A 15,943-nucleotide genomic window follows, 5' to 3' on the forward strand; every position below is an offset into this window, starting at 1 on the left:
TGATGTATAGTTTTTTTCCTGTCATAATTATACTAACTGATTACTCTATCCTATTCTTGCCAAAAGGTCATAGAATCTACACTTCATTGCTTTGATATATAAGCATTGCTTGCCACTGTCAAAATGGTTAGTACCTATCCCCAACTATTATATAATTATTGATGCGTTGCAGCCTTACTTATGTTGCTCTACTGACACACTTGTATATAATCTATGCAGTTGGCCTCATCAGCAAGTTCCACTGGCGATAGTGAACCTGGTACACAGGGCAACAATGCACCTGAGTCAAATGATGCAAATTTCAACAGTGCAGCTGCTTCACAGGCTCACTCCTCACAAACTGCTGGGAGTAGCACTCGAGCACGCAAGTCACGGACACAAACCAAATGGCTAGAGGACAAAGTAACTGCAACTGGACTTGATGATGATGGTTGGCCTACCCCAGATGCTGCGAGGAAAAGATTCATTACGGTCTGTGGCCTCATTGCCTGGGAGAGGGTGTCAATCAACACAAATGCTGAGGATCTCACACCAGAACAGAGGAGAGATCTGTTCACTGTTTTGGAGGAAAAGCTAGAGTACCCAGCTGATCTATCCACAACTGCTCGCGATAAAGCATTTAAGGCAGCTATGAAAGAGATTACGAGTTTGCAGCGGTGATTCAAGTCGCATTTAAGAAAAGATTTTGTTTGGCAAGACGAGCTTCCCTTTGAGAAGCACCCCTTTTTAAAGCAGGAAGACTGGGAGGAGTTTCTGGAGACAACCAATTCTCCATTGTTTGACCATGTGAGCCAGGAGATGAAAGAGAAGAGAGCCAAGCACAATAAGCCACACAAGATGGGCAGAAAAGGTTATCATGGTAAAAGGAAAGAGTGGGAGGAGGAGGAGGATACAAAGCTAGCTGTAGAAGGAAAGGAGAACCCTTGGGAGCAATTTCCTGGATGTTCGAGGCCATATCTGCGGGAAAGGTCAGGGAAGGCCACTAGTGAAAGCGGGAACATAACATTCAGTTCCCCTCTGGTGGCGGAAGTAGCAGATAAGGTGAAAAGAATTGCAGCTCAAGCTAGCGATGGTTCTTTCACCGGGGTTAGGGAGAATGATGTTCTTACTGAGGCACTTGAGAATCCAGAGCATAGAGGTCTGGTGCGAGGCGTGTCAAGTTCACTTGGTTGGGGTAAAGGGTTTGGCAAAGAGTGTGCTGGAATGTACAGGAAGAAAAAGAGGAGGAGGTCTGATGTGGACAAGGAAGAGATCGTTGGAGAAGCAATCACCAAAGTTATGGAGTTGCTGAGAGTTGCAGGCGTGCACATACCGGATGGTCTATGCCTCACCCAAACTGGAAACAACAGTAGGTGTGAGGAGGATTTGCACATTGACGAGGACCAAAATGATGGTCCACCACCTGATGAGCCGGACACAATAGAGTAGCTGACAGAGCCAACTAAGTGCAGTCTTGTGGATTGCGGCGGATGTGACATTGAACTCGCATTAGCCACGGTCTATCCAAATCAATAGACTTGCCATACAGTACTGGTGCAGAGTGGGTATGCAGTGGTCCAACCTACTTACGTGTGGCCCAATGCAAGGCACGTTAAACTTCCTATCCCAGTAGGGGTTGAAATCATAACCATAGGTGATTCTCTCTTGCAACACATACAGTGGCCAAGACATAGAATTCTTGTACCACCCAGGTCTAGAGATCCAAACTCTGCAACAACATCAGCTTGTACAGGTTCAGATGGAGCTACTTTAGCTCCGCGTCAGCAAAAGGAGGCTCAGCAGAAGCCGCACCTCAGCCAGCAGCCTGAAAATAAAATGGGGCCACATCAGCCTGAAAATCAGTTGGAGCAGCTAATAGAAAGCCAAAATCCAACCAATCAGCAGCAGCTCAGCCAAACTCCAACCCAGCAGCTCAACCAAACAACGCAGCTACACAAGCCACAACAACAGCAGCAGATGGACCAACATCAGACTAGAAAAATGGACGTTGGCGCTGCTTGGACTATGGCTAATCCAAAATACAAGCCTGGTGAGCCTATGTTGTCAGAAGAGGCTCTAAAGATTGCTCGGGAAAGTTGTGAAGGCTTGCATGCTTTTGTCATGCAAAAAAGTCTACATGGTACTATTGAAATTTCTGCAAAGGTGCCTGCATCCTGCTTTGATACTGACGGTGAATTGCAATTGACAGTAGGATTCAATGACTTGTATGACCTTTTCAACTTGGACAGTCTGGATGTTGGCTTGTTGAGGTGCTAGACATTGTAAGTCCCTTCAATCTAAAAAAAATTCTTTAATTCTTTACAAACAAGCTCATGCTAAGAAATTATTTATTTGTAGGAAAATGATGAAACTGGCTGAGGAGATGAAATGCAATGTTGGCGTTTTGGACCCACAAATTTTCTCGGCTACAGTGGTTCAATTCAATAGCAATGATGTGATTCAAGCAATTAAAAAGGCTATGAATCACGACTACGTGGTCGGTGCCTTCAACACCGGTAGCCACTGGGTACTGGTCATCATTGCGATGAAGTGGAATGTGGTATGGTATTTGGATTCTTCTAAAGGTTTTCCATTGCGAAAATTCAAGGATGTAGTAACTGTTGTCAACTAGTAAGAATATTGTAGGCTTTGTTCACAAAAATTTCATCTCTTAATGTTTCTAATCAATATCGCTGATCTTGCAGGGCCTATTCTGAGTACATTGATCCTAAGATGGAAAAAAATCAAAAAAACAAACCTAAACTCACACACAAGACAGATATCCCGGTAACAGCCCGGTTTTTCTTTAAAAGTGCCTTCATATGTGTTTTGTACCGCCTTAACTTTGTCATTTTTGTACCTTCTTCATGCAGTGCACTCAGCAGCCGTCGGAGAGCACGGCGTGTGGATTCTATGTTGCATTTAACATGTACGAGCTACTGTGTGACATGTGCAATGTGAAAAAGGCTTCTGTAAGTATATATACTGATCAGCCTTGTCTCTGCTCACATTCTGCATTTCAATTCAGAAACAGATATTTAATTGTATTATCAATAATTGTATTATGCAGGATTATAAACCAAGCAAACATTTAGATCAAAATGCAGTAAGGATGGTCCAGGGGATGTTGGCCAAATTCATTCTTAAGGAGATCATCGACCCAAAGGGCTGATTCTATGATCCTACAGCAGATGCCGCCGCGTGAGTTCATTCTAGATGCTCAGAATCTGTGTCCTTTAAACTTGATACTTGTAACTTGTAACCAGCAGTGTACATGTGTACATGTGTAACTTGATGATGTGTACATGTGTATCTATATATGTGCTTGATGTGTATATATATGTGTGATTGATGTGTATGTGCTTGTTGTGTGATCTCTGATGTCTGCTGGTGGCTGCCAAATCCTGACTAGTTTCAGGATGCAGCCAGAAAAGCGGCAAATGCTGGGGTGGCAGATATATGTGTAACAGGCAATAACTAAAGCGAGTTACAAACATCACCGAGCTTGAAACGGGCATCAAATAAAACCCGTTACCTAAAACATAATAGATAACGGGCACCAAAATGACGCATTACCTATATAATATTATGGTAACGGGTGTTAAACATAAACTATTATGGAAACTGACAAGTGGGACCAGATAGAGACGCATGGTCAATGGTAGCATCTATTTGTAACGGGTATTACAAAACAATGGTTACCTATATTCTATTTCAGTAACAGGCCTATGTTGACAACCGTTACCATATCTGACCAGTGGGACCAGAAAAAGACGCTTTGGTTATGGGTAACACCTGTTTGTAACGGGCTTTCCTAAATGCGCGTTACCTATATAAATCTATGGTAACGGGTTTCACAAGTTGACCATTACCAAATATGACAAGTGGGACCATGTAAGACACGCTTTGGTCATGGATAACCACATATTGTAACGGGCTCCGTACAACTACCGTTTCCTATATTATAAAAGGTAACGGTCTTTGTTAGCATGGCGTTACAAAATATAAGTATTTGTAACGGTGTTTGACAGACACACATTACAATTTTGCTCTGTGGGCCCACAGAAAACTCAAGTTTGTGTTACGGGTCACAGCTTTTTGTAATGGGCCAGGTTTAGAGCACGTTACGATTATGTGCTCTGTGTAACGGGCATGCGCCCGTTACCTTTATACTGTCACTTGTAACCCGATAACAGTAATGGTTGCTAGGCCCGTTACGGAAGGGCCATCCATGCCCGTTACAAATCTGTGTTTCTCACGTAGTGGCGGGGAGCTGGACCGTCCAAAAGTCAAGCTCGGCAAGGGGCGGTTGCATCGGCACTGCTGTAGCGGCATTGCTATCAGCGGTGGCGACCAGGCCAGCCGAGCAGGAGGATGAGGGCTGCCACCCAGACTGCACCCCACGCTGCCCCCCCACATAGTGGGTTGCAGCAGCACCCGCGCCACACACCACGCTCGAATATATAATGTTTTTTCCAGACATCAACGCATTCTTCAAAAACATAATATTTCAAAAAAAAATAATTAGGCTCTCTGGAGCTCATTCTCTCTCATTTTCATTTATCTTTTCAGGCTCAGTAGTGCTGTCTCTTACATTGTTTCTGTATTGGTAGTTGCTTCTTTTTTCTGTCCTGTAGTTCCTATCCTGGGTTAAGCTGATGTCCCTAGCGGTCATGTATGAACAATATACTTTCCATAATAGCAGGAGTTTTTTTTAAAAAAAAGAGTTCTCAAATAGTGTGGGCAGCTTAAAACCGAAGCTGCCCGCCAGCAGGGAAAGATTTATGCTGGCTGCATTTATGTTGGTAATAGAATGCTACCTGGTCTGACGTTCAACATTGGTCACTGGACTAGTGTAAATCGCAACGGTGGCAAGATCCGACCAAAACTTCTACATGAACTATCACTACAACCGTGTGTTTTAGTATTGTAAGTACACTCAATATTAACCCTTATACTAAATAGCATACAATGGACCGAACAGTCGGAACAGAATGTGGCAGAATAGCAATGTCCACGGATAATCTTACTATTACTAATGGAATGCTCCTTTTAAACCTTCACGAAGACATCTAAGATTCTAGGTGGACACTCTAAAAAAAATTTAAAAATTGTCACAAATATCAAAAACATCCGGCCATCCTAATAAATTAGCCACATCTGCCAGTTTGAAAATAGAGTAAAGTAACCCTAAACATATATGTAAATTACCTACCTACTTAGACTAAAGTAACCCTACATATGTATGTAAATTACCTACTTCTGCCATTATTATTATCATCGTGTAAATTGCTCACCTATGCTATTATTAAAATGATGCAAATAGCCCCCCCCCCCTAATTTTGCATATAAATCATCCAATTATATCATTATTAAAAGTTAAAGTAGCCCATAAACCTAAATCTAAATTATATAATTATAACAAAGTATTAAAGTGCACCAATATAAATTTCAAAATTACTATTTATATCATTACTAATATATTATATATATTATTTTTAATTTAAAAATAGGTAAAATCTTTGGCTTCGTCTGCTGACATAAAAACAACCATTTCCATGTCTTCGGATTCAACCCAAAAAGGTTTGCCTGCTCTTAGATGCATAAACCCTTGTGACCATTTCGCAAACTTTGTGTAACTCTTCCACTTCTAGTAAAAATTCTGATGTCCTTGCTTGATAATAAGCACTAGCAGGTTGGTGAAGCATAATCCTAGCATGAGGAAATGCTATATGTTTGGTGGGTCCTCCTTCAAGCAGAATGAATGAGATATGGACCCACAATATGTGTCACCATGTATTAATGTATGATGGAAGAGATAATAATGCCAATTCACGAACAAATGGTTCAGTTAAGTATATATATTAAATACACCTAGAGGTGTGATGCAAAATGAAATATACTACAATTAGATAATGATAAATATATACTTTATAGTATGTGTTAAAATATTTAATAAATGAAAGAGGACATGAGATAGATAATTATAATTATTAGCTATAAGTCTATTTTTATATTAATTCTAATTAGCTCGTACGAGAGCATAGGTTGATAGACTAGTTAATAGCGAATGGGAGATTTGAATATATAAGCTCTAGTGATTTTATTGTAAATGTGTTATTAGCATATAGCTGGCTGATACTTATTGAACATTAGTGGTACGTAACCACGTCGTCATCACATCTATAGTGACACCTCATTAGAGCATTATCGATCATGCGATTTGGTTCAGCTGCGGCTGGGATGACAAGGTCTCTATCGCATCGCCCAGGGGCCACGCTGCGTCAACATAGAACTCTTTGGTCGGCTCCAAACCTGTGCGAAAAAGTTGCCATGTCAGCACAGGTATAGAAGTACATCCGATCCACATGGGAAATAAATAAATAAAGCAGAATTATTTGCATAGTCATACTTATATTTTATTAGCTCATAATATTTGATAAGCTGCATAATCATCAAAAAGTATCATTTCATAGGTTGGAAAGCGTAGCGTATTGCACGTTTTATGGATGCTGCAACTCACCAAAGCCATCCACGAGCAGTGTGTACTCGTAGACGAGATCCATGCAGAGGTACTCCACGTCCCAACTCACCAAAGGTCGGCCTGGCCGGCGCCACCGCCACCGTTCCACACGCCGTTGAAGGTGCAGTTCTTTGTCTCACAGTAGGCGCCCAGGTTTAGGGCTGCAGTTGCAACATCTCTGCACTTGTCGTAGGACGCACCTTCCGGTGGAGCTGTTGCATCGTACTCTTCGCCATTGTAGGTGTATATACCTTTCATGATGTCGTAAGAGAGTCCCATCAGCAAGTAATAAATCAAAACAGTGGAATGCTAATATATTTTTTTCAAGTCCATGTACATATATTATGATGTGAAAGCAGGGAGGGGCAATTTTTGTGCCACGTACCTCTGAATCCACCGAGAATACAGTAGCTAAATGGTCCGTTTTTCTCTTTCAGTATCTCTGCCCGAGCAGCTAAAAGTCCATAGTGCAAGTAACTGCAAAGGCATAAAGATTATTTATGGACAGTATGAAAAATTATTTCCGTAGAAAAAATCTTGCAACAAACATCATAAACACGTGAACTCATCAGTGAATGCACACAAATTTTCAACTTCAGATCACAAAAATATGTTAATAAAATGCATCTATGAAACCTGTGGACATAAAGATTGTATTGTTTTTCTTTGAGGTATTCCTTGGTAATATAAGGGTCCTGCCCATCTGGTACCACAGGGGCGTTGGCAGCAGCACCATCAGATACAGCATAGGCCATCTGCACGCACTATACCATAGTCCCGATACACCGACTGAAGGTCAGTCGGTAAAAGCTGTTGTACCGACAGACCATCAGTCGGTATAGATGTATGCCGACAGCACCTATCTGTCGTTGTAAGTGGCATCGGTATAACTTTTGCCAACTGACATAGATATACCGACTGACGGTCTGTTGCCCTACAAAAATAATATAATTAATCTCTCATTGACCATACAACACCAATCTTTTGAACAATACATATCAAGCACACTTGAATAAAGATATATAGATCATGTTTTTCATTTGAAGCCAACAGATATCAAACATGGAATTGACTAAAATAATAGAGCTCAGAGTTTTCATATGAACCCAATACATATATAATTGGTTGAACAGCAAAGGTTCATCATAGACATCATTTGTTGTCACAGTGCTAAGTCAAACTAGCTAGATCATATGTTGGGTTTGTCACCAGCCACGGTATAAGCAGCAGCCACATTTACAAAATAAGGGGAGCCAGCCTAGATATTCCAAATAAGCACTGCCCAAAATAAAAGTGTCCATGAGCACAGCCCAAAATAGAAGTCTCCGCCCAAAATAGAAGTCTCCATGAGCACTGATCCACTTGTTGATCAACCATCATGCCACCTCTAAGACCTCCCACCTGAACAAAGTTAAAAGTATGCTGAAAGTTAACTATACGAACAAAAGCAAGAGTGAAAATTAATCTACAAAACTGCTGGCTGTTGTTGCAGCTAGCTGACACAGCCTATAAGCCACAATCCAAAGAACTATATACCAGGAGCACAAATGAACACTTGACTCCTTTTAATGTATCTCCATGGATATCACAGTTTATCTCTAGGAAATCCAGAATAAAACACAGTTTTGAACAGCTTCTTGTTTACACCATCAAGCATGCTGCATAGCATCTCCTAGAACTACCTGAAATTCAATACAAACAAGCTGATTTTTAGTTAAGATCAAATTACGTATACAACACACATTATATGAACCAAGTCATGAAAAAAATAAAATAAGTAAATTATGTGTGTAGCATGCTGTCATCTACATGAAATTCCTGCAAAACAGTTGGCAAGAATAAAATGAAAGAAGCCCAAGGTAGGACAGATATGATCACGAATTGCAAGATGAACCAAACATTGCAAGACTCAAATGCACAAAAGACTAATGCCATGGTGCTTTTGAGCTGAGAGCTACATTTTTGCGAGGCTACTAAACTAATAAGCTGCAAGCAACGTATAGATCATATATACCTGCATTCAAGATCTGTCTAATCACTTATCTTTTTAGATAGTATGACATTCAAGATCTATTTATTATCCTATTGTGTCCAGAAGCATGAAGGTGGGTACTGGGTATCTGGATCATTTGTTCACCATTAGGAGAGGGTATGCAAATATAACAACACTACAACAGACAATATTCCTCATGTCTGGTCAGGTGATTGATGGCCTGATGAGTAATAAACATTGACAGTTAAAGTTGCAGATATAGAGTCCTAATATTGAATGGTAAAGGTAAGAGCAAAGATAGATTTAGAGTAACCATAATAAATGATAAAGGATATTCCACAGTAGTTAAGTTACATACCTCTAAGGTAAGTTGCAGATATATGTTTTGGTATTATACTAACCATATTAGTTCAATTTCAAAACAAAGAAAACTGCGTAGCACAATTTTGTTGACACTCATACAAGATCTAGCCAATTTCTCTCATCTTGCTATACAGTAGTTAAGAAGTGGATGCTATACATCTTAAAGTGATTCCTAAAGTAGTATACAAGCACATATTGCCTAGTAAAAGAGTCAATTATTGGTAACATTTTAAATTTCAGTACAGGGCAATCAGAATATATGTCCATGGGGGCACAAACACAAGAAGGGCAATCCCAAAAGTCGGTGCAAATGAATGAAATCAGCAGTAAATGTCAGATTTTTCAGAAAGGAAATGACAAAAATGAAGTTACAGCAGCAGTTTCATCTTACTCCTCCAGCACATGCTCAGTGCCATCAAGTTCAATGTCATCTTCATTGGTGGCAGCTGCAACAAGAGGGATGGATGTCTGTGAGAATGGAACAAATTAACTAGAAGTACCAGCTATCCATCGCAAATGAATTAGCAGAAAGAAATAGCAGCTACGGCAAATTCTGTGCTTTGTGCACTTGAGAAAGAAAGAAGAGTTACAAAGGGGCGAATAATATCATCACACCTGTGCTCATCCTAAACTGAATTCCAAAAGATACACTGATTTTCCCGCAACATGACGATAGTGATACAACTGATGAATAGCCTTAAGTTTGTAACACAAAGCAAAGGTGTCTACCAGTTCATCAAGGAGGAGGCAACTTCACCAACACACAATTTGTCAGATCCACATAGCAAGGAAGGGGATGGCTCAAGGGAGGGCACATGGCGTACATCTACCTTGAGCGGCTGGCAGCTTGTTTGCTCTCCGCCGGTCGGCAGCATGGGTTGCGACGCAACGTGGGTCCTATTCGGCGGTGGCAGGCGGCGTAGGCCCTCTACGGTGGGGGCGCCGCAGGGCCCCGACATCGAGGGGCCTCTTCGGTTGCAGCGGCCAGCGGCGCATGGCTCCTTGGGCCGGCGGCAGTGCGGGGCTCCATCGGCCGGCAGTGTCGCAGGGCCACGGCGGCGGCCGGCAACGCATGGTTCCTTCGGCCAGAGCCGGCGCGAGGCTCCTTCGGCCGTCCACGCAGCAGGGCAACAGCGGCAAGGGGCCTCAATGGCGACCGGCGGCGAGGGGCTTCTTCGGCCGGTGGAAGCACGGGGCCAAGGCCCTTGGCGAGCATCGACGGCGGCTGTAGAGTGAGGGGCTCAGGACAAGCTAGGGTTCGAGATGCAAACATATCCTGGGCGGTTGGCTTCGGTCATGGGCCTGTTGCCCAAGGCCCAGTATGACAATGCCGACGGATAGTTGGATCTAATTTTCAATTTTTGCCGTCTGATCATTCAACGCTATAAGTAAATATTTGTACCGACTCATACTCAGTCGGGAACTATTGAAATGCCGACAGATTGTTGGTTAGAACTTTTTACCGACTGATGGTTCATCGGTATTTATCTACTTATAGCGACTGATGTCTGATGGGATATTGGGGCTGTGGTATAGTGACAGATCCACCTCCAAGATCAACCACACCTACGGTCTTTGAGAAGTCACCTCCAAGGTTACCCAATAGATAGTTCAGGGCAATCTGTCATAATTACCATAAGTTTGAAAAGTCAACACAAAATGATTATATTAAATCAAAACTTTAAAAATGATGTGCAGAAATGATGATGTAGAAGAAAAAAATACAATTATCAGTACCCAAAAGCTACATGAAGAGGCCTCTCCAATTAACCCTATCTCGAAAGCCTTTTTTGTAATTCCATCATATGAGCACAAAGAGAACTCTGCCCATCCACAGGGGCGGAGCCATGAAGTTGTTTTTTCCATTATTAGAGGGGGCCAACCATACTAATTTATATAAAAATTTAATCAAACTTCAAATTTCCAATGTAAAATTGGGAACCATAGGGGGCCAGGCCCCTGTCCGCCCCCCTGGCTACGCCCCTGCCCATCCATTAATGTTTTTGGGTTTGGTTGGGTTGGGATGGAGAAGCAGAGGGACCAAATCCCTCGGACTTAAAACGGAATATGGGGGTGCAGGTCGGTTGGGCGTGGTGGTGGGCTGTGAAGGACATTAGGTGGAGAGGGATGGGGCGGGGACGGAGAATGATGGAGTGGTTTTGAGGCAGCGGTGCAGTGGCTGGTGAGGCAGGGTGGGCTGGACAGGTGGTGTGTGCCAACGATGCAGTGAGGAAACGAGCGGCTACCGAGAGTGGGAGATGGGTGGAGGCGGCGATCTGCCGCCGACCGTGGGAGGTGGGTGGAGGCGGTGGCTGTGGTGGGGTGTTGTTGCAGATGGAAAGGCGGGTGGGGGTGTAAGATAGGGTAGTTTTAGTTTATTTTTCCACGGAGAGTCACGGAGGCAAGGCGAATGGATAATTTGATCTCGATGCGGCTGTCCAACGGAAGAGCTCCCTCGGTGTAGAAGCCTCTTGTCAGTATACTCTTGGTATGAAATAAACTATATCTATCTTTTCAGTAAATAAGTAATTCCTTACCCACATGTAAGAGCCCTCCTGAGATCCCTCAAGGATAGCGATCCATTTAGGGTTGTACTGGAATTTGCTCTTGCGGTAGACAAGATCGCGAACCTGCAAGCATATAGTATTTCAATATCTAGCACATGTTTAAGACAATGCAATTACTATGAAGATAAGGTAAAGGTGAAATTACCGCTTCAAGAATTTCTCCTGATTTCTCCTCTCCAATAAGTCGTAGTCCAGCAGTTGCCTGCAAATTAATAAACTATTAGTATTGATCTCCGCCAGTTGGCCCAATGGCAAACTGGGCCCTTGACTCGCATCCTGATCGGGCTGTCAGTTCCCCACCGCCCATAACCCTAATCCGATGTAGAGAAGGGCTGTCAGCGACGGGATGCACCACCGGCGCCGCCCTCCACAACTCTGGCGACCCGCTGCGTCAACGGCCCTCACCGACCTCGCCATCGCCACCGCGATGCCTCTGCACCCCGCGTCGCTGCCTAGAGCAGTCCTTCCCCAGCGAACTAGTGATGGCCAGGTCGAGTCCCTCAAGAATCAGTGAGTACTCCCACTCGATCTACTACTAGTTGATCCAAAATATTCTAACAATGGTATCAGTTAGCTGATCTATCGAAGTAGATCGATTTGGGAATGGATCTGTCCTCGGATCGAAAGAATCACATAAAGGAAAGAAAGAATTTCGATTTCGAATCGAATCAAAAGAGCAAAGACCCTAACCCTAGGGGATCGAGGCAGGTGGGACTCACCTCCACCGCCGGACGGAGCCGCGTGGGAAGACCCATGAGCCCTGGCTCACCGTAGCTCCAGCGCTGCGCCGCAAATGTACGAGAGGCGCCGGCTCGCCGGCGCACGGCTGCCACCGGCAGGAAAGACGCTAGCCGCTGTGCTAGAGGAAGGATCCTCTCAACGCGCGCACTCGGGGCCCAGGGCACAGTCCCGGAGCCGCTTGACGGCGGCGCGCTCACCAAGGCGAGAGCCCACGCCGGCTAGGGGGCCCGCGGTGGCGCCATCTCCTCCGGCCGCCGCTCGGTGTGCTCAGGGAAAAAGAAAGAGAAAGGGGTTCGGGTCACCGCCCATGGCACCTGTGACCGGACCTGGTCGAGCGCCGGCGAAAGCTGCCACCGGTGCCGGCTTGGATCGTGAGAGAAAGGGGAGAAGGGAGTGATCTAGGGTTACCGGGAGCCGGCCGAAGGCCGTTTTGCTCTGGCGAAAATGACGGGCACCCGTCGGATGGATGTCCTCCGACGGTCTGGAATGCCTAAGCGGCTTCGGGCCAAATTGGGCTAAGGAGGGGGCGAGCTTTCCCGGCCCAGGCCCAGGTTGCGGCCTGGGCACGGGGAGCGCGTCGCGCGCAAGCAGGCCGCGGGCCGATTTTTTAGATGGGCCACTTTAACAGTAAAGTTTGCAAATTGTTTTATTCTTTTTCAGAAACTTTTCTTCCAATGAATTTTGCATAGTTTTGATCTCTAAACAAATTTGAACCAACGGGATAATTTGTTTTAGAGAACATTAAAGTTTATAGTACTATAGCTTCTGCATAAGTAAGTTTTTCTTGTTTCCGCTGCAAAGTAAAAGTTTCATCCTCTATTTAAATTAGAACCAACGGGACAATTTAAATAGAGGAGTAGAAAAATATTGGTTTAAAGTTAATTATGGTATTGTTATTTTCTGACCAACATTGATAATAACAATATTATAATTTCATTATAATATTAAGTCCAATGTTAGATCTCTAACCTTTTTGCATCAAAGTGATCAATTTTTCAGAGAATAGTGACAGACAAAGAAAAGCTTATGAAAGAAAGAAAAGTTCTCCGCTGCAATAAAAAAAGATAAACTCAGATGAGTTTTTCCCTGTGGAAAAAGGCAGCCTGTAAGTTTAAGGTTAAGAAAAGCTTCCGCTGTTGTAAGTCAAAGAAAGGTTGTTATGATGTTGTCATTTTCTGACCAAAGTTGATGATGGCAATATTATAATTTTTTATTCTGGTCATGTGTTCTATTTCTGCCCAACGGTGATATAGAATTGAAAGTAAAGGAAAGTTGTATATTTTAAGTTTGACCATCATTAAATTAAGACATACAATTCTTCCCAAGTAGAGAGAAATTAACAAACAAAAGTTGATTCCGATCAATGTTACAGGTAAAGTTTTGAGGTTACTCAGCTGTATAGTTGAGGTTAAGAAAGAAGAGTGCTTGTTCCATTCAGATTTTTAGTTGATATGGAAAAGAGATGAAACTTATTCGGAAAGGTTTTTGGTTTTCCTCTCACTAAATTTTTTGTAATATAGAGATTTGTTAAATTTTCTGATTAAATTGGAACCCACGGGAAGATTTAATCAGAAAAGAAAGTATATATGCATATTTTATTCATTGTGACTAAAGTTTTGTCACTATAAAATGTTTTTTTGTCCTTCAATAGTAAAGACAATGGTTGAAATGAATAAGATGCATGTTCAATTCGACCAACGTTGAATTAAACATGTGAATTAGCAAAGTTGTTCATGTCCTGCATGGCAGGGAAAGTTTGTGATAACTCATGTACTATTTGAGTATCACAGAAAAGAGAAGAAGTCTGGGGGAGCCTTTTAAGCTATCCCAGTAATACTCATGCACTTCAATAGTGTCATGTTGGATAGTGACTTGGAAATAGTCGAAGGACAAAAGAAAGTGGTATATAAACCAAAAGTAAAGATTGCAAGCATGACTTGCAAAATTATAGCAATATGAAGAACTCTTATGAGTTCTTTGAAAGCGTAACAGTAAGAAGAACTCTGATGAGCTCTTGAAATAAAATGAGGAAATGGTACTCCCATTGTTTTGCATGACTTGATCATGTGAATAAACTAAGTAATGAAAGACTCCTCGTTTCGCAAGTGTTAGAAATTATTTCGAAATTATGGCAGCAAAGTTTGTGACATATTTCGAAGGGGAGAAAGATTAGAAAGACAAGAAAGATCCGCCAGTCTTCGTCAAGCAGGCGCTCGATCCGCCTTCGCACCTCGAGCCGTTCTCGCGCGGACAACGCCGTCGATGTTCCTGAAGGAAGACGTCGTCACCACCTCTGATCTGAGCGCGACACTTGCTGCAACCTGCGCCGTCACCACCCCTGTTCTGAGCGTGACCTAAGCCGCAAACCGCGCCGTCTACCATCGTCATCTGCCGCACAGTCCGGCTGCTGTCTTCGGCAAGAAGCTGCTGAGTTTGTGTACTCGAGCACCTCGACGACGCTTCGACCCGCGCCCCCTCCACGGCTTCGACCACGTCCACTTCGACTTCGGCTACTATGGCACTAAAGGGCTATCATCTGCATGAGTCTCCAGTCAAAGCTTTCGCACCGGCATTCCGACTATAGGGGGAATACGTCTCTATTGTTCTCCAGTCTGACCGTTTGTGTTGCTACCGCTACGACTGTCGGAGGGGGGGTTAGAGTATATTAGGCAACTCCGAATATGGTTAGTTTAGAATTGATTGTAATCCCGGAATAACCTTCCTTATCTCTAGGAGAGGCAACTTGCCCTCCAAGCCATGTACTCCTACATATTCGTCCTAGAGACTCAATACAATACATCGACCACATTATACGCATCCTACTTTTCTACAGTGTCGTTCACGTGCTCTTGTAGTCTTGTCATAATCTGCCTTTGTTCTAAAGATGTTTAATACAAGCTAATCAGCTTTAAAATTAACTAACTAGCTTGTCCGAAACATGACATACTATTTGAGAATGGAGGTAGTAATTAGGCCCTGTTTAGATCACAATCCGTAAACCCTGTAAACGCAAAAAAAACGTCACATCGAATGTTTGGACACATGCATGGAATATTAAATGAAGTCTATTTACAAAATTTTTTGCATGGATGGGCTGTAAATCGCGAGACGAATCTAATGAGCCTACTTAATCCATGATTTATAACAGTGATGCTACAGTGATGATTCTGCAAAAATGGGAGAGGACCAATATTTTTCCAAGGTTCGTAATATACCAAATATAATCTCTAGACAGCTCATGTTAATTCATAATGTTCAGATCATGTATACTTATATCATACTTTTATCAGCAGAGCCGATTGGTCATCAAGAATCCAACAGAGGCAATCATGCACACCACCTCTGCAAGCACCATCGGGCACCTGCCATTAACGGATTCCCGTACTCTCGACCAGGCTTGGTCCTGATGCGATTGAAGGTGCAGCAGCCAGCAGCCCATGAGGACAAGGGAGGTAGCAGCCTGGACACAAGGAGTCAGGTTTTCTTTTCTTTTTTTTGATGGGAAGGGTTAGGCCCTGTTTAGATCTTTACAGTTTTTTGCAAAAAAAGCCGTAAACGCATTAAAGTGAAACGGAATCTTGCTAATTTGAAGTACTAAATGAAGTCTATTTACAAAACTTTTTGCATGGATGGGCTGTAAATCGCGAGACGATTCTAATGAGCCTACTTAATCCATGATTTGCAACAGTGATGCTACAGTAACCATCCGCTAATTATTGATTAAATATGGATTAATTAGCATCATTAGATTCGTCTCGCGATTTACAACCCATCTAT

At 43.0% G+C, this 15,943-nt stretch overlaps 1 long non-coding RNA gene and 1 pseudogene across 1 annotated transcript; both read right to left on the minus strand.

Annotated features, from left to right (window-relative positions):
* Positions 1-6,051: 6,051 nt before the first annotated feature.
* LOC120684741 lies at positions 6,052-14,739 on the minus strand (annotated as a pseudogene).
* Positions 7,688-9,341, minus strand: LOC120686645. Its single transcript, XR_005680288.1, has 3 exons — positions 9,250-9,341; positions 8,039-8,184; positions 7,688-7,903 (listed from the first exon to the last, which is right to left on the minus strand). It is a non-coding gene; the product is annotated as an uncharacterized LOC120686645 (long non-coding RNA).
* Positions 14,740-15,943: the final 1,204 nt, after the last annotated feature.

This window comes from Panicum virgatum, chromosome 8N (assembly GCF_016808335.1).
Source record: "Panicum virgatum strain AP13 chromosome 8N, P.virgatum_v5, whole genome shotgun sequence".
Taxonomy (NCBI): Eukaryota; Viridiplantae; Streptophyta; class Magnoliopsida; order Poales; family Poaceae; genus Panicum; species Panicum virgatum.